We start from the raw sequence: 18037 nt of genomic DNA on the forward strand, positions 1-18037 counted from the left end.
TGTGTGTGTGTGTGTGTGTGTGTGTGTTTCTCAGTTTGTTGAACCTGCTGTGTTTTTCAGGGCCTCTTTACTTGGAAGGCCAAAAGGAGATATGTGAAGGCAAAAGTACAATCCACCACCACCCCCCAACCCCCCCCCCCCCCAAATGGTTTGCTGAGATGTTTTCATGGACAGGATTTGAAGGAAATGAGTGGCACATTGGTTGCTTGACACCCCCAAAACCAAACAGCGCTGAAACCATGAATCCTAATTATATTAGATTTGCCTTCAGACCTGTCAGAGGAGCAGCACTCTGCTTGCTTCCACGTGGAATCACAATATCTCTTTGCAGTTCCTTGCTGCCTCACTCTAAGTCGTTTTATAAGAAACTCTGCATACAGGGAATTTCCAAAGGCAAGGATGGCGGAGGACAAATGCCCCTCCCAGAACATTAACCTTATTAAGTTGCATTAATTTACACACACACACACACACACACACACACGCCTGGCATTTATTTGTAACCTACAGATATCCACGTGCCTTAAATTTATTTGCAAGCCTGGATTTCAGTCAAGTGGGCACAACAGGGAATAGAAGAGTAAGGTTCAGTAATAGGAAAGGTTCAGTGCTTAGTGGACAGGGCACATGGACACGCAGGTGATGGAGGCTACAGGGCCCCGGTCTTAGCAAAAGCACTTCTTTACTTCCAGAGTTCTTCCTCCAGCGAGGCTGGGCGACGGGAAATTGTCACGCTGTAAAAGAGTGCTTGTGCTTTGCTGAATCGCCACCGCCATCGGAGCTGACTGTCAGATCCCATTTGCTCTGCTAAATAAGGATATCTCACCAAATTAGCCTTTAATGATACTTCTACAAAGAGGGCGCTTTCCGTGAATTACCCAGGCCGGAACACGGAATGTTACGCCAAGATCCTGAGTTATAATCGAGGCGATGAAGCCGTATGTTGAGATTACTGAATGGTTACGTGTGGAAAATCAGGCAGGATTTAGTGCTAAATGGGAATGCGAGCGTTTGCTCAGTACAGTCACTGCTTAAATTCAGCCCTCTGGAACCGGGCATGTAATTATATGAATACCTTTAGCAGACTTCCCCCCACCCTCCCTCAGAGTCTGGAAACAGGCAACGCAGTATGATGAAGAGATTATAAATCAGTACTTTGCAAGTGAGAAGTTGTCATTAATTCGGCAAAGAATCACAGCTTCTTTTCATAGTCTTACCACCACCCCTCCCCCGACCCGCTAAGGAAAAATCCCTAAACGTGGAACTGATGTACACACTGATTACCTTTTGCCTTTTCTCCTCTGCGTAAAATTTCATTAAGCAGTTGCTATCCCTCTCCCCACAAGAAGTGTGGATTTAGTGTGGGGGGGAAATAGCAACTCTGAATTTCGTTTTTAGCAATACACAAGCCATAGCGAATCTCATAGGGGAAAAAATATTTCGAAAGGAACGAATATGGTACAGCTGGGGGTAAAATTTTTAGAGGTGCTGCTGCAGTGAAACTGATACTTCCTTAAAAATAAAACGTGTGTGTGACTCAAACCAATGAAAGCTGGAAGAGTCCCCACGAGGGAACACTCCCTCTATTTCTTGTTTCCCAGGCCCCCCCTTCCCACCTTCTATTAAGAACAGAAAGAAGATTCTTGCCAGATAATAAACTTACGGCTTCCTAATAGGTCGGCTCACCCTCTTTTAATTGGGATTGTAAATACAGCTATTTCAGACGTGAGAATAGAAATTAGTCTGATGGAAAAGTTAGTCGACTCCGTACTTACAGTCGCTTGCCAGAAAACAGGGGCGCCCGCAAACAAAATAAAACATTGTTGGCTGGAGTTATGGAAGCTGGAAATTTCTGTCTTTCCCAGCGTCCCAAACTCAGGGAGATGTAAAGTCCTTTTTGCTTCTTGTTTTTGGAAAGAGGTGCAAATGAACCCTGGATAAAGACACCTACACAAACATGATGCAAACGACTGTAGACTTGTCAGGCCTAGTAGCTGCGCAGGCTTTTCAGGCCAAAGTGTGTGTGTGTGTGGGGGGGGGGGGGGGTGAAGAGAGTTTGCAAGGAGTGGAATTGGGGGTCCCTTCATCACCCCGAGGCCCCGAGCCCTCCTCGTGCTCTCTTTTCAGAGCAGCCAACCATCAGATGCTGCTTTCTCAGCGTCCTCAGTTGTAGGGGGCATGAGCAAACATTTAGGAAGCGTTTCTGGTTTTACGTCATCTTCCTTATATAAAAACGTTTGAGCTTAAGGATCCACAAAGCCAAATTGTTTCTCAGTGTCCTTGAATGGCTGCACCAGCAGATGAAAGGGGGACACACCTAGGAAATGGAAACTCATGCTGGTGTCACCAGGAAGCCATTTAAAAAATGCCTTTGGGACGGTGGGGGCAGATTCAGCCTCCGGAGGACTTGGCCCAGGCAGGGAGAGGAGTGCGTGGCTGGCCTGAGCCTTCGGGTAGCTGTGCAGCCTGGTGTGAAAGTTTCCTCCGAGGTGTGCCGAAAGCGAGGCTGTCTTGTTGGAATCATGGGTGAGGTCAGTGCCCAGGCCTGTTGGCATCTCTGCCCAAGACAGCCTGGACTGCTGCCAGCGCAGGCCTGAACGTGGCCTCGGAGCCACTGCTGGAGCCCAAACGAGCCCCAGACAGGTGCCCGGGGGTCTCTCCTCCTGGGACCCAGCCCGCAGCATTTCTTGGCCAGAAGGGGGGTGTTGGGCTCCCAGGGCAGCCTCCTCTGAGACGCTGCAGGGTTCACTGTCCCGTTACCATGTGGGCTCGGGTGAGGGCAGAACCCACTTTGTGAAATAAGCACAGTCTCCCAAATGCTGGAAGGGAAACAGATGGGGTGGTCCTAAGGGCTCCGAGCAAATCTGCCCCCAGTCTCGAAGGTTCCGGAGCAGAGCTGTACATTTGCAGCCCAGGCTGAGGCTCTCTGCTCTCTAGCAACAGGGGCCCCCAGCGATCCTGCCCGTGGGGGATGGGGGTGGGGGGCGAGGGGGTGAGGCCCAGGGGCAGCAACAAAGCACACACACAGCTAAGCCCCCTGCAAGCTACCTGTGTGTGTTTGCTCCTGTCTTCTCCGGCCAGCGGGCCTCTCATCCACCGGGCGCTGAGCCCTCTTATCACGGGGAAACCTCGGCAAGGAAGGCAAGGTTGTAGCCGTGGAGTGGGGAGAAGGCTTTGGGGGACCATCGGTGGGCCAGCTGGGCAGATGAGGGGACATCCATCTGAGCCCCCCCTGGGAGGGTGCCCAGAGAGAGAACTGGATGAGCATTCTGGGAGAGAAGCAGCAGGAACCCGCTTGGGGAAGGAGGTTACATCCAGCTCTGAGTCAGCCATTCCCATGGGACTCCCATTGGCCCCAGCAACTGGATACCAGGCCACCAAAAGGCCTCGCGGGCTCCTGACTGCATCCTAGAATGGCACGGCAAGGTCCAGCCTGAGCCCTCGCAGGCCGTGCCATATTTAGCCTTAGGTTCACCCAAAGAATATGTGAGGTGCTGCTTGAAAGAAGAGATCTGGTTGCTGGCTGTCACATGGCCAGGGTAGACTTGCTCCCTCACAGGCCTGGCCCGGACGGCCGGCCGGGTGCTCGCTGGCATCGGTGCCGGCGTCCCCGCCAGAGATCGAGAGCCACGCGACAGGTGCCAAGGAGCCAGCGAGTGCCCCGGGAGTTGGTTCTGTGTCGGGAAGCTTTTCGCCCCATTTTCATTCTGTTGGCGATAAGGACGCCTCCATTCACAGAACTCACAGAGGCTGTTTTGAGTCCCTCTCTCCTGCGATGGCCCAGTGTGATATGCCAGCTTGCTGAGTGAGCAGCCGCCTCCTCCTCCTCCTCCTCCTCCTCCTTCTCCTCCTGTGGGAGGGGTTAACCCTTTCACAGCCGGGGGTGCAGGCGGGCACAGGGGCCCTGCCTGTGGAGACCTCAGGGGCCACGTGCCCCATGGGACCCACTGCCCTGGACTCCTTCCTTAGTCCTCAGTCGTTAGTGGTGGGCCCGGAGGGATGGTGCATGGCCCTGAGCAGTGATTTCTGAGCCTTTTTGCCCCATCGGTGATAGCCTCTAGTCTCCCCTGATCAAGTCTTCACCCTTCGGTCGGTTGGACGGCCGTGGAAACCGCTGCTCGCTTTCCAGATATTTTCAATCCGGTCTCCGGTCTCCCCGTTGACTAACGTTCCCACATTCCAGGGGAGGAGGCCCTGATGGAGTCCTCGTTCACTTAGATCATTAGCGAGAGTGTGGAATCACCGTTGGGGTCTTGGGGAACTTCGCAGGGTCCGGCAAGGGCCTGGCATTGGGGAATGACGCCTGGAACCTGCTCTGAGGTTCCAGATCCTGGTTTTCTGGGCACAGAGGCGGCACATCTGCACTGAAGCCGCTGTGTGGAGATGCGTTTAGCCAAATAGCGGCCAATCATGATCAGCCTTTGTGGGCCGGGGTGGAGCCACCGTACACCACGAAAGTCTTGGCTTGTTGAGAGTTTGCTCTAACTTTGTGCATTTTTTCCTTTCTAGTTTTGGCTCTTGGTGCTCAGAGAGCCACCACTTCCTGCCCAGCTGGTTCATTACCGCAGGGAAAATGAGGGACTTTTGGGGGCAGATGTGTTTCCATTCCACTATCATAATGCCCCTAAAAATCCTTATTGCTCTTGCAGTATTCCTCGGGGGCCCCTGGGCCGGCCCCGGACGGCTGGGAAGACGGCAGGTCTGAGTTCCTCCAGCAGCTAAAGGCAGAGAGGAGATGCCCCCCACCCCCACCCCACACTCTCCTCTGGCCCCTGACAGATCTCCCCTCACGGTGCTCAGACGGTTACCGCCATCCGCAGACACGGGTGGCTACACATGCTTTTTGCCCCGCAGGGACAGGATGTTGGAGATCAGGCCTGGGAAACGGGGTGGCTATGGCTACTGTCTGCATTTGCAGTGGGGTTCCTGGGGGGAGGTGGGGAAAGTGGGGAAGAAACAGGTGCTACCTGTTTGACAAGGTGAATTTCACACTCTGCCTGGTACCTCCAGCAGGCCCTCTGGGATCCTCGCCTTGGCAAGGGCCCTGGGCAGCGCTGGCTTGCTCACCTGCAACCTGAGACAGACCACTTTCCCACTCACTGCCTCGGTTTCCCTACCTGCCAAGGGAGGGGCAGCAGCCCCTGCTCTGGTCTCAAAGGGTTCTTGGTTGTTCCCAATGTTGCAGTGAGTTCAAGTTGGTATACCAGCTGCGAAGGCGCTTTGAAAATGGGGCAGTGAACGCATTCAGCATGGAAGGTATTAGTGCGAGCGTTTACTTACTAGCACGTGCCGGATATGCCAAGACAACTCAGACAGGAGGGGAGACTGCAGCCCACACAAGCTCTGGTTTCTGGAATCAGCCACCCCCAGCTCCGTGTCACCCCAGGCAAGTGACTCAATCGCTCTGAGCCCCCATTTCTCATATACGAAACCCACTTACAGGAATAGAAGCTTCCCAAGTCTGATGTGGCATCTGGCTAAATTATTCTAATAGGTATTTCTTTGAATAGCTAATTTCTATCCGTGGCAACTGATTGGTTTTCAATTTCAGGTAGAGAGAGAAGCCACCCCCCCCCCCTTTGTTTTACATCAATTTATGTAAGTAAGAAAGGGTGAGTTGCTAGAAAGAAAAATATTAAACAAGAATACAGGCAGTATGGAGGATGGAGCAGAAGTCAAGATGGTAGCTTGTAAAGTTTCCTGGGTCCACTTACTTTAGAGTTCTTTTTTGCTTTAGGGATTTTCATGATGACCCCGTGTAGGTGGGGTGGGGAGGGGTGTGTTCCACCCTGACAACCTGGATGTCACGTGTCTTCCCTTGATGGAGTGGGCCCACCCCTTCCTTGCTCGCCAACATCAATGAGACCCCTCAGACCTCGGCCCCTACACCCACCCATGGCTCTTATTTATCTCTTATTTTAGGACCATGGTGCCCCAGCGCCCTCTTTCCCGGCCAAGGCACCTTCTCAGTGAAATGGGGAGAATAATAAACCCTCTGAGTCAGAGCAGGGGCTCAATCGGGCAGCTCTGATGGGTCCCAAAGGGCACCAGCAGCCCTGGGATGGGCAGGGGGCACAGAAGTACCCTCAGCTTGGAGGGGGACTCTTCAAACAGGCCCCCTGTGCCTGGCCAGGGCACCAGCTCCCCGCCCACTCCTGGGATAGTGGCTTGGAGGGGAAGCAGTAAGCGCTGGATCCCTGCTGGGCAGGGGCAGACTCCAGTTTCACTTTCTGCTGTGTCATGGGGTGGGGGGTAGCATCGGGGCCCAGCTGGCCAGCTGGGGCGGGCACCTAGACAGCTGCCAGCCCAGCTGCCAGAGCACAACCCACACCCACTCCTGCCCAGCAGCCTGCCAGAATAGGGGCTGGGCCCTCAGGCCACCCCTTAACTGCCTCAACCCACAAAGTGGGGAGAAACTCAAGTTAGAAAAGCCAGGTGACGGGGTGAAATGGTTCCTGTTGATTCTGGATGAGAGCTTTCTGACCAGACACCTGCTTCCTGCCTTCCTTCACTGGGCACATGTCTGCTGAGGACCTACTGTGTGCCAAGCACTGTGACAGGTGCCGGGGGTACAGCAGGGAGCAAGACAGACCCTGCCCTCTTGGGGCTCCCAGTCGAGTCGGGGGAGACGGACAAAAGAATAAGCAAAGAAAGAAAGAATCCCATGTTGTGGGGGAAATTCCACACTGTAGGCTTGGCGTTAGCATCTCAGGGAGGGGCGTGCATACATGCCTGTATATGCACATGTGCGTGTCAATAATGTGTCAGCTCCGGGGACACACAGCTAGATGAAGAACACAGACCTGGGGGCCAGATGTTCCTTATTTGAATCTGGACTCTTCCACTGACTGGTGTGTGACCTCAGGTGACCTCAGGCAAGTCCCCGCTCCTGCGTTCCCCTGTCTCGGTGCTAGAGTAAAAGTGTCTCCATGACAGAGCTGCAGTGAGGATGAAATACGCGAACATCCCTGAAGAACTAAGGGCTGTGCCTGGCATCGCCCATGCGCTATATACGTCTCAGCTCTTATCTAAGAATAATAAATGTGCACTGTTCTTCTAGGAGGCAAGGCGGCCGTCCCAGCAGGCTGAGGACACTGGTAAGATGGTGAGTCCTTCCTCCTCGCTAAGGGCTTCCCATGCCTGGTCTCACGGAATGGCCACAACCAACCCGCAGCGGGGCCTGTTCAGATGAGGAAACTGAGGCGCAGGCAGGTGAAGGGATGTGCCCAATGGTACCCGCTGGAAAGGCCTTTGACCCCAGGTGCAGGGCCGGCGTCAGGGTTAGGGGCCCTGCACTGGCTTTAATGCTCTGCTGTTGTCATCTTGAAATCCGTAGTAATTTTGGAACCAGGCGCTCCCGGTTTTCGTTTGGCAAATTATGGAGCCAGTCTTGCCCAGATCTGACTTACTCCAAATCTGCCACTCTTAACGCCCACCAACAGGCAGCCAGGCCCAGAGTCGTTTTTCAGATCATCAATACAGTGTTTAGTGTGGGACTGAAATTCTGGGGAGAAAATGAAGCTTTATTATGGGGCCGAATTATCCAAGGATGTATTTGTTTGTCTGTTGCCCCTATTAGAATGCGGGCAGGCCATTGCCAAGGTCAAGAACCCCAACTCATTCATTGTTATATCCTCAGGGCCTAGCATGTATTAGCTGCTCAGTTAATAGGTGTGATACAATCAATGAATGGGAGGTTGACGAGTCTCCGGAACCAAAGCTATTTAAATGACACCTTGCAGGAAAGCAGGCTGTTAGTGTCAGCCCTGGCCACCTCAGCAGGCCTCTGGACAGCCCCTGAAGGGTGTGGAGACACAAGTTTCTTTCCTCTCCCTGACCTAACATGAGTGGTTAAAGGCATGTGGTCCTGGATTCCTGTGCATCTGTTATTGGGGAAGTGCAGTGTTCAGCTGAAAGAATACTCAGGTTTTTGTTCTGGGCAGGTTCTAGTCCCAGCCAGGGGTCAGGGGGCACAATTTCCTGAACAGCTTATGAAAGCGTTTGAATTTTTGGATTAAATGTCCTTTTTCCTCTGAAATTAGAGTTCTTACAGTCTCAAAGCTCCAAATTATAAATATTACGGAGAAGCAAAGAATCATTTCAAAAGCCTTTAAGAGATTTATAACAATAATAAACGTTCAGACGGGTTTTTTTTTTTGCCAACTATTTGCATAGGCATTGTCTCCGTTGCTTCAGCTAACCCTGTGAAGTAGGAGTTACTGTCCTCATTTTCTAAACGACGTTATAATCGCCAGCATATATTGAGTACCAGGCACTTTACACGTTTCAAGTCATTTTAGTTGCACAAGCAACATATAAAGGAGGCACTATTATTATCTCTGGCTTTCTGATGAGAAACACGCTTAGAGAGAGGAACTGACTTGTCCAAGGTCACACATCCAGCATGTGATGGGCTGGGCTTCAAGCCCAGATCTTCTATCCCAGGGGCCAGCAGCTAAATATTTTAAGCTCTGCAGGCCACATGGTCTCTGTCCAGCTATTCCACTCTGCCACTGTAACAAGAAACCAGCCATAGATAAACATATGTAAAGGAACACAGGTGTCTGTGCATTCCAATAAAACTTTATTTACAGAAACAGGAAGTAGGCCACATTTCGCCCACAGACTATAGTTTGCCCACCATGTTCCAGATTCAAAAACCTGCCTTTCTGTTAGGAAGAACCTGGCCCTGGCAGCATTCTTTGCCAGCCCCTCTCCCCACCTGGGAGGTGACTGAAGTTACATTTCAGAACGAAGACCACTGGCTCTGGAGAGTTCTCGTAGGCCTCTCCTTCCTTGAAGGAATTATGGAGCTCTTGGAATTCACAACTGCCTTCGACGTATTAGTGACTGCTATAATGGAATACCATGGGGATTTTAAATTGTAATTTTATTATCTGTCAACTGAGTAACTTTGAAAGTGGAAAGTGTTGTCGTTAAAGGAAAACCCTCAGTGGGGCACTCTGGCTGTGGAAAAGGTCACCTCTTCAGAGAAGGAAAAATATCTTAAGACACAAAAAAGGTAACCACAAGTGGGATGGTAATTGGGTGTGTGGGGAGCAGGGGGGCAATTTCCCCAACAGGCCAGAGGCTGGAGCTTCAGGATTCCTGTCAAGAGGATGGGGGAGGGCATGATTTTTAAAAACAGTTTTATTGAGATATGGTTCATGAACCATACAGTTCATCCACTTAAAGTATATCATCCAGTGGCTTGGAGTATATTCAGATGTAGGCAACCATCATGGCAATCAATTTTAGAACATTTTTATCACCTCGAAAAGAAACTCTGTACCCTTTGGCATTGCCCTCACCCCTGAACCTCCAGTGCACCCGACCCCCACCCTAAGCAAGCACTCATCTATTTTCTGTCTCTGAGGATTTGATACTTCATGTAAATGGAATCATAAGTATGTGATCCTTTGTGACTGGCTTCTTTCACTTAGCACAGTGCTCTCAAGGTTCACCCATGCTACAGTACATCTTAGAGCTGCATTCCTTTTAATAGCCAAATAACAGCCACGTTTTTGTTTATCCATCTGTCAGTTGGTAGACATGTCAATGGTTGACACTTTTTGGCTTTTTTGAATAATGCAGCTGTGAATATTCGTGTGTAACTTTTTGTGTGGACATACGTTTTCATTTCTCTTGGGTCTATGCCCAGGAGTGGAATTGCAAGGTCATACGGTAACTCCACGTTTAACTTTCTGAGGAACCGTCAGAGGCACATCTTACATTGCTTTTTCCAATTTTGTATTCTGGAAATTTCCTATCACTGGAAACAGAGAAAACACTGTAACAAGCACCCCATACTCATCATCCAGGTTCAACAATTATCAACCTTTCGTCAGTCTTGATTCTTCAGTCTGTCCTTCTCCACTTTGTTTCCCTGCTAAGGAGTTGGAAGCCAGTTTAAACACCTCATTTTATGTTGTTAACTTGGCTAAAAGGTCTTTTGCCTCAAACCATCCGTTCAGGTCTCCTACACCCACACCGTTGTGTGGATGGAATTTGGGGAGAATGCAGGAATCAAAAAGAGTCTCCAGTGGGTCCGTGTGGGGTGGAAAAGGAATAGCTTCTGAGTGAAACAGGACTGGTGACATAATATGCAAAATGAAAATGTGGAGCCCTTTATTCAAAAACTAATAATGTGTTTAAAATGACAAGAGCAGAGCATAAAACCAAACGTTGGCCCTATGCAGCTGCACAGGCCACATGCCCATGGGACCAGCAAAAGGTTGCCCAAGCAGAACTGATTCATTGGACACAGGAATTTAGAGCCTTTGGCGCCTAGGAGAGACATACGTACCCGTCACCCCCAATCCCTGGAAAAGTTCCAAGGACAGTTGGGTCTCCCATGGTATGTGGGACAGGGTTCAAACCTATTGCATTTGAGTCTCCAAAAAATTAGATGACCCCAGCTGACTTGTGGGTTATAAGTACTTAAAAAAAATAGCCACTTGTCTTAAGCCTTCTTCCCTAAGAGCCTGCAGTTGTTTGACTTGGCCACACCATTGTGTCCTGGACTCTGCGTGTTCTCTGATATCACAGCAAATAATAGGCCTGCAGTCTTCACCACAGAGGCCCGCTGGTCAGCAAACAACCCGGAGCTACAGGGGGACCAGAAATGCCCATTAGAGGCAGGTGGCATGGCCGACATTGGCAACCAGTCATGGCACCCAACCCCTCCCAGCTCAGACAGAGCTCCATTATCCTTCTCAAAGAGTAGCCTCTTCCAACCAATGGAACCTTAGTTCCTGCACTTAAGTAGATTCTCAACCCAAGAATGCAGAAATTCTGAGCCTTTAGTGCACCCAAGGCTGCACTTACACTAACAACCTTGTCAAGAAGGGGTGTACAACACGACTGGGAAGAGGGAGGAGAGGGACTCCTGAGGAGTACAGATAAGGAGGTTGCAGCTCCTTCTCTAGGATATTCAATGAATGTTCATTCATTCAATCAGTTATCTGAGTACCTACGACACAGAAGGGACTGTGTAGTGGGTAGGAGCGGTATAGTAACCAAGACAGACCCAGTTCCTCCCCATAGAGGCAGGACAGGCGATCATAAACCAAAGGTGAACAAAACATTTTAAGTGTGATTAAAATAATTTAATAGCAATTACAAAAGCGACTACAGCAATGAGGTGTAAGTAAATTCTGGCAGCTCTGGGGTTTATAGACGCCAGAGCGATTCTTAAAGCAAAGCCCAGCAGAGAGTGACAGCAGCACCACCAGGAGAAGGCTACAGAGGTAGGTGATTCTGTTTCCGCTTTTGCTTTTTTTTTCTGCCAACACTCTCTCTCCCACTTCCTGTATCAGATGTGACGCCCGGTGGGAATGGCTGAAGAAGGCCCCATAACACCCATCCCTCAGCTACAGTAATTGGTCCAGGGGTGGACACCTGACCCAATACCAACTAATCACAGCAGCGCACTTCTGAGCCCAGCCACAGTGATTGGTTCAGGTGTGGTCATGTGACCCAAGCAGGGCCAATCCAGGATTGTCCTAACTGGAGCTGGTGGGAAGGTTGCTTTTCCTCCTCTCCAGTATCTAGAGCTACCTATGCCCCAGATATTGAGGCCAGTGAGCAGAGAGGAGCATAAATGAGAGATGGAATGGAGGAGAGGGGTGGGAGTAGGAGAGAGACTAGTGCTGCATTCTGACCCACCTTTCTTCATCATAGCTACCCAAGTGACTAACCCCCCATTCTACCCCAATAAGATCAACTTTGGCTTCTGTGTGGCTCAAAGCATCCCAATTCCAGACTCGGGGACTGTTTCCCTCTTCATGGATTGTGTGGTACTGAGCTCATTCTCCCCTAGGTGTGCCTGCTGTACTTGAGAATAAAAGAATCCCTAGACACATGTCCATGGGCCCCTCCCAATTAATTTCCCACGGAATCAGAGCTCAACACTGCCCCCTGTTCCTGCTTGTCTCCATCTCCCAGACCCCATCCCCACACACCCCTCTTCTCCCACCCGGCTCTCCACCATGGACAGAGCACGAAGCTTGTCCTGGCCTCTGCTCTGCTGCCCACCGTGTTGTATTTGTAATGACTTGTTTATGAGTGCCCCCCCCCCATGCATGAGAACCGTGAGCATGGGGGCTTGGGTCTCACTCATCTTTGCACCCCCAGCTGCTGGCACACAACAGGCAGGCGGCAAGGATGGGAAGGAGGGAGGCAGGGAAGAAAGAAGGAGGGGAGAAAAGGGTGCTCATTCCTATTTATTCTGGTCCAGCCAGTGGGTGACTCGGGAAGTCAGTCAAGTTTTGTATTGGCTTCCTCTACTCCAATGTCACCTTCTGGGTAAAGTGCATTCTCCCAGTCCCCTCCCTGGCCCCTTCCCTTTCCTATGCTTTCTTATCCTCTTTAGCACCCTCTACTACTATCAGTTCTCCCCTATGCTCCAGGTGGGCAGGCATCTTTGTTTTGTTTTCTGCTGTATCCTCATCACCTAGAACTCTACCTGTCACCTAGTAGATGCTCAATAAATATCTTTGGAATGAATTTGTGTTCACCAAAACCACAGGTTTACCAAGCTTGTTTCTTAAAAGAGCCAGGCACTTCACGCATTTGACAGGTGTTGTGAACGTCGGTGTTGTATTCGTTTCCTAGGGCAGCCATAACACATGACAGCTAAACCTTGAACAACGTGGTTTGAGCTGCACAGGTCCACTTACACATTTTTTTTTCCAGTAAGTATCTGTACTGTTTTCAATCTGTGGTTGGGCATCCACAGACACAGAGGGCCAACGGTATGCATTGATCTGCGCCGTTTTATCCAAGGAACCTGAACACCTGTAGATTTTGGTATCCATAGGGGCCCCTGGAACCCATGCCCGCGGACACTGAGGGACAACTAAGTTTGGGGGAGTCAAAAGTTACACACGGATTTTTGGCTGTGCGGTAGGTCGTACCCCTAATCCCTTCATTGTTCAAGTGTCAATTGTACTACAAACCAAGTGGCTTAAAACAACAGAGATTTGTTATTTCACAGTTCTGAAGGCTGGAAGTCCAAAATCTGGCAGGGCTATGCTCTCCCTATGCCCACCTTCCCCACCTCCCACCCAGGTGCTCCAGGGGAAATTCGTTCCTTGCCTCTTCTACCTTCTGGTGGCTCTGATGTTCTTTGACTTGTGGCCACATCATTCCAGTCTCTGCCTCTGTCTTATACGTTTTCCTCTCAGTGTCTGTCTCTGCTTCTGTCTTACAAGGGTGCATGTGAGATGCATTTAGTGCCCATCTGGATAATACGGGGTCAACAACTCCTCTCAAGACCCTTAACTTAGTCACGTCTTTTGCCATATTACCATTTAGGTAACATTCACAGGTTCCCGGGATTAGGAAGTGGATATATCTTAGCTCTCTGGGACCACCATTCAGCCCCCTACCGGTTATTTGCACAAAGAGCAGAAAAAGCCAAGATTCCCACCACCACTGCACTGGCCTGACAGACACGTAATGAAAAGAGTATTATTATTATGTTGCTCCAATCAGAGTGTGAAAATGATTTTTAAAACACCGTTTTGGTTTTTAATTATCCCAATTAAAATAAATCATAGCAGGCTTATGATAAAAACAGTACAGAAGAGTATATGTGGGAAATTAAGGAGCCCCTTTGCAATTTTTCTTGAACTCCAGTTGCATTTTCTAAAAAGTAACCACTGTAGACAGTTCACATAATCTTCATAAATTTTCTAAGTATATTCAAGTGCATACACTTTTTTTTCTTTTTCCTGGTTCATAGGTCGACGCTCAACCACTGAGCCACACCAGCCAGACTGCATACACTTTTTTGCTCATAACATTAAGATAACTGGGAGGGTTACAATATATTCTGAAGACAGGACAGCCCTCTGACCCACCTCATTCATTCTAGTGACTTCTACCATTGCATCTACTTAACCATCCCACACTGGCCAACATTTTAGTTAACTCCAGGATTTTGTTGTTGAAAAGTATATGCTCTTTGGCATGTGTAGAGTATACTCATAGGATACATTCCTAGAAGTGGAACTCACTCTCTCTCTCTCTCTCTCTCTCTCTCTCTCTCTCTCTCTCTCTTTGTTAATCCTCACCAGAGGATATTTTTTCCATTGCTCTTTAGAGAGTGGAAAGGAGGGAGAGAGGGAGGGAGGGAGAGGGGGAGAGAGAGAGAGAGAGAGAGAGAGAGAGAGGAGAGAGAGAGAGAGAGAGAGAGAGAGAGAAATACTTCCAGCACGGCCCCCATCAGGGGACAGGGAGCCAACCCAGGCATGCACCCTTGACCAGGAATTGAACCTGCGACCCTTGGAGCACAGCTGATGCTCTAACCACTGAACGCACTGGCCTGGGCAAGAAGTGGAACTTCTCTCAATCAAAGGATATGTGCATTTTAATTTCTACAGCTATGGCCCAGAGCCCTTCAAAAAGCTGGTATCATCCCACACCCATGAACAGTGTGTGTGTGAGGGTGGCAAGACCCCGTGTGTCAGGGGAAGCAAATCCCAAATGAGGTAAGTAGACTTCCCATGCCAGCCTGGATGGGGGTGGACCCGGCCTCTGAGGTCATCCCTGGAGCTTTCTGAGGCAATAAGCTGTTCTGAGTTCTCACTAGCTTGGGTTTTATAAACATAGGCAGAGTTTGGGGAGGTGAGCCAGGACCATTCAGTGAGAAGCATTGTGTAACCCAGTATTTATATCTTTAGAACTTAAATATGGACAAAACATATTTTTCTTTTAATTTACACAAACAAATATGTTCCCGGGCTTGACACCTCTGGTGCCAAGTTTCTAGGGGAAATGAATTCGACTGTGAGATGATAAACCGCTAGGGAGACGATGAGCATGGAAAAGCCGCGGAAAGTTAGCTTTCCGCATGCAGATCTGGGCTGCTGAGAGGTGTCGCTTTCTGTCTTCGTTGCAGATAAACCTGCCGGTAATTTCAGCGAATGAAGCGCGGATCCTGCAAAGGCCAGAGGATGGAAAACGCTGTGGTTTTGATAAAAGGAGGTCTGCTCTGCCTCCAATCCTCCCTCCTGCTGGTGGGGAGACGCAAAGAGGAGCTGATGAATTGAGGGAGGAGAAAAGAGGCCAATGTGAGTCGCCTTTCAAGGGCTATGCTAATACAAAAACCCAACAACCTGAAACTGTTCCAAGCGGGGATTAAAGCAGCATGTTATTGTGAGTGATTGCTTAATTTATTGAGCTGTGGCAAGATCTGTAATGAAATACAGCCCTTGCAACTGATAACCTCCTGCTGCAATTGAACTTGACAATTAAGGAATATTTTCCAAGGATTTTTCTGGAACAGCTTAGAATTTTTTTGTCTCTGTGGTGGGGTGCTTCTGAGCACTCATTTTTCCAGGCAAGTTTTTTGTTTTTTTTTTTTTGTTTTTTTTTTTTTGTTTTTTAGGCATGAAAGGCTGATGTTAATCAGGAAATAAGCGTCATTTTACCGAATGCCTTGTGTGCATCAGTCACTTATTATACTTTATCTCTAATCCTGACAACAGCCCAATGAAGGAACTCTTATTCGTCCCTATTTTACAGATACGAGGTTTCTAGGTGTTAAGTAACTTTCCCAAGTGGCATTGTCCAAGTCTGTAGCTACGAGCCACTTGTGGCTATTTATATCTAAATTAATTAAAAATTTAAAAATAAAAATAAAAATTCACTTCCTAGGTTGCACTATTGCCCACTCCCCAGGTGTGGCTGATGGGTACCACACTGGACAGCACAGATACGGACCATTTCGATGACGGTGGAAAGTTCTAGTGATCAGTGCTGTCCCAGAATGTTCACAGGTAGGATTCCAACCAGAGCCATTGCGCTTCGAAGGCAGCACTGTTCTACCGTTACCCCTTGCTTCTTGCTTCTCTTCCTTGGGCTGAGAAGTAGGGACTAGAGCTGTGATGCTAAACCCTGGCTGCACATTCAAATGACCTGGGCTGCTTTATAAAATATTGATGATATGGTCCCGGCCCTGGAGATTCTGACAAAACTGTGATCGGGGATTGGGGCGGTGGGGGATAGGGAGGGGGAGACAGGCATGAGGGGTTTTATAATTCCCCATGTGTACAGCCAGGATTGGGAGCAGCTAGAAGTGCGGGCCTACACACAGTAAGATGGAAAGGACTGGTTCATCTCCCAGCAGAATGGGGTCGCTGTGGACCCAGACGTGGGCTTCCCCCAGGGCTGCATCTGAGCCTTTCATCAGACAGCTCGGTTCCTTTCTGCAGGCAGGAAAGACTTGAGGTGCTTTCTCACACGCTTCCTGCTCGATGGAGACGCAGTGAGGAGCTCTGCTTTCAGGAACAGGCCCGGTCATGCTGCCACGGAAGAAAGGAGATGGGACGCGAGACCACAGAGACAAAGTGGCGTCTGCAGCCCCACCTTTGGCGTGGAAGCCTCGGGATGAACCCGTGCTGTAATCGGCCTTACAGAATAAAAGTGTTTCCCAGCTCAGTCCGCGGAAAGGGTTAGGAATACTGACCAACTCCCTCGCAGTGAGCACCGCCAGCACTCAGATTAGGGTCTCTACACACCACTTCTGACGAGAAATCGGGGTTCTGTGCCGATCCCGGGTCTGAGGCAGGACGTGTGCAAGAGGAGCCTGGAACGTCCTGTCACCCAGGGAGAGTGGAAGCTCTGGAAGACTCTGGGTCATGTCCGAAAAGATGAAGGGGACACTGTGATAGGACAGCTGGCCAGATGGGACAGTTGAACATCAATAAGAATAGTAACTGCACAGGACTGAAATGTGTTACAGATGTCCAAATCTACGAGTTCACAATGATACCTAGTAAAAAAGCACAAACTCATTTGTCATCTTTGGGGGATGTTGAGAAACCAACTCATCATTTTGAAAACTGTCAAATAAAAGGAAAGAATCAAGTATTTTTCCTTTCTGGTATGAACCATACCTTACAGTACGAAATAGCTGATAAAGGAAGTGTCTTTTTATGGAGGTATTCCAACTAACACACAAATACGGAAGGATAGGATTTATTTGCCACTATTTTGCAAGCTCTAACGGGCCCAGATAGTGATCATCGATGTTGCTAACATCACCAGACATTGTGTGCCTTCAAATGGAAATCCAACACAGCCACTAGGAAGTCATCATAAACACACACATACACACACAAGCATTAATCTAAGTAGATTCTAGATCTAATTACTGCTTTACAAGAAATGTAAGGGGGAGAGGAACGTGTGTGATACCAATATGGTGACGCAACAGGCAAACTCCAGACTGTAGGACACTATTCTACAGACAAACCAGCCCAGCTTCTCAACAAAGACATTGCAAGGGAAGAAAAAGGGAGGGAGAGAGAACCTGCAGATTGAGAGACGTCAGAGACACATCAACCAATCCCAGTGGATGAAACTTGTATGGACCCCAACTTTATCCAACTGTAAAGAAAACATTTATGAAACAACCAAAGAATTTTGAACACTGAGTAGATATTTGCTGATATTAAAGCTTTATTGTTAGCTTTAGTTGGGGTTATGATGGTATAAACCCCACTCCTCTTTTGGAGTCATATACTAAAATATTTGCAAAAGAAATGATTTCTGTATGAATTTTGCATCTAAATATCTGAGATGGAGGAGGAGAACGGTATAGATGGAACAAGATTGGCTGAGAGATGGTGGTAGTTGAAGCTGGGAGATGGGTAGTTGGGGTTCATTGCACCACATTGCTCTTGTGCATGCTTAAAGTTTTTCATAATAAAAATCAATTTAAAAGTGAAGAACAGATTTTCCTTCCCTTCACTCAAGGGTATTGGGTTGGTCTGCCCACTCGCTGGTGGCATCTCTGGGGCAAACCTAGGTAGCAAATTTGAAATACATCTTAGTGTGTGTGTGTGTGTGTGTGTGTGTGTGCACGCGCGCGTGTGTGTGAGTGTGTGTGTGCGTGTGTGTGTGTGTGTGAGAGAGAGTGTGTGTATGCATGTGTGTGCGCATGTGTATGTGAGCGTGTGTGTGTGTGTGCGTGTGCCAGGCTGCCAGTGTCGTGTCAGGCCCACCATAGCTGCTCCCTTTAGTCCTA

At 49.1% G+C, this 18037-nt stretch overlaps 1 long non-coding RNA gene across 2 annotated transcripts; it reads left to right on the plus strand.

The window, feature by feature from the left end:
- The first annotated feature begins 14174 nt into the window (after nucleotides 1-14174).
- Nucleotides 14175-17657, plus strand: LOC307113932. 2 transcript variants are annotated; one of them, XR_013814919.1, is made up of 4 exons: nucleotides 14175-14495; nucleotides 14906-15077; nucleotides 15664-15785; nucleotides 16221-17657. It is a non-coding gene; the product is annotated as an uncharacterized lncRNA (long non-coding RNA). The 2 variants fall into 2 exon arrangements; XR_013814918.1 differs by having other exon boundaries at nucleotides 14175-15077.
- The last annotated feature ends 380 nt before the right edge of the window (nucleotides 17658-18037 follow it).

The sequence above is a fragment of the Cnephaeus nilssonii genome, assembly GCF_951640355.1.
Source record: "Cnephaeus nilssonii genome assembly, chromosome: 2".
NCBI classification, from domain to species: domain Eukaryota; kingdom Metazoa; phylum Chordata; class Mammalia; order Chiroptera; family Vespertilionidae; genus Cnephaeus; species Cnephaeus nilssonii.